Source organism: Corvus kubaryi, unplaced genomic scaffold (genome assembly GCF_017639235.1).
Source record: "Corvus kubaryi isolate FWS band 111438036 unplaced genomic scaffold, C.kubaryi_AGA036_p1.0 69, whole genome shotgun sequence".
In the NCBI taxonomy this organism is placed as follows: Eukaryota; Metazoa; Chordata; class Aves; order Passeriformes; family Corvidae; genus Corvus; species Corvus kubaryi.
Window position 1 is genome coordinate 8392160 of NW_024582057.1, and position 826 is coordinate 8392985.

An 826-nucleotide genomic window follows, 5' to 3' on the forward strand; every position below is an offset into this window, starting at 1 on the left:
TCTGCAACAGCTTGGGGCAGCTCTGCTTCCTGGGGAATGTCTCTGCTAGAGGTGGCCCCTCATATGGGAGCAAACAGGAACACATGACCCTTTCCCTGTGGTGGCAATTCCCAGTCTGGTGTATCAGCTTACACTGAGCCTCCAGAGTCTGGGCTCAGCACATTTATTATCCAAATAGTCCCTAAGGGACTGTAAAGCTGGGGTGTGACAAGACTGCTGCAAAGCAGGTATGGCAGATGCACAGAGGCCTAGGTGTCGTTTGACAGTGACTCAGGAGACGGATTCTTATTGAGGCCACATTCTTTTAATATCAAGTGCAAAGGCAGCTGTTGAGTGAGCTGGTCAAAGCTAGAAATTCAGTAGCTAAGCAAGAAACCCACCCCTTGCCATATGCACAAACAGGGTTAACAACTCTAGAGCACAAAAATAATCCTGCTACAGTTCCAGGTAAAAATCCTGGCTATTAAGAGCAAGACAATTCATTTGTCCCATAGATCCTGACCCGTAGACAGACAGTGCTCCTGCAGGCTTTCGGGTTGGCACTCTGGCTCACCAACTGCTGGTGCTGGAGATCTCCAAGGAAGCCCACTGATGCTGATGCTGGAGAGGAAGCAAACACCCTCCAGACCCAAACACCAACACTGACTGGTGTGAGAGGGCAGGAAAAAACCAGGATTCCTTTTTCTCTCTACTTTGATTATGGGAAGCTGCATACTTTACAAATGGGAGCTGTAGTCTACAAAGGAAGGCAATTCATGCACATACCATTACATTCATATTTATTTTTTCCCTTTTCTGGTATCTGTCATAGCTTTACTATTGCCTT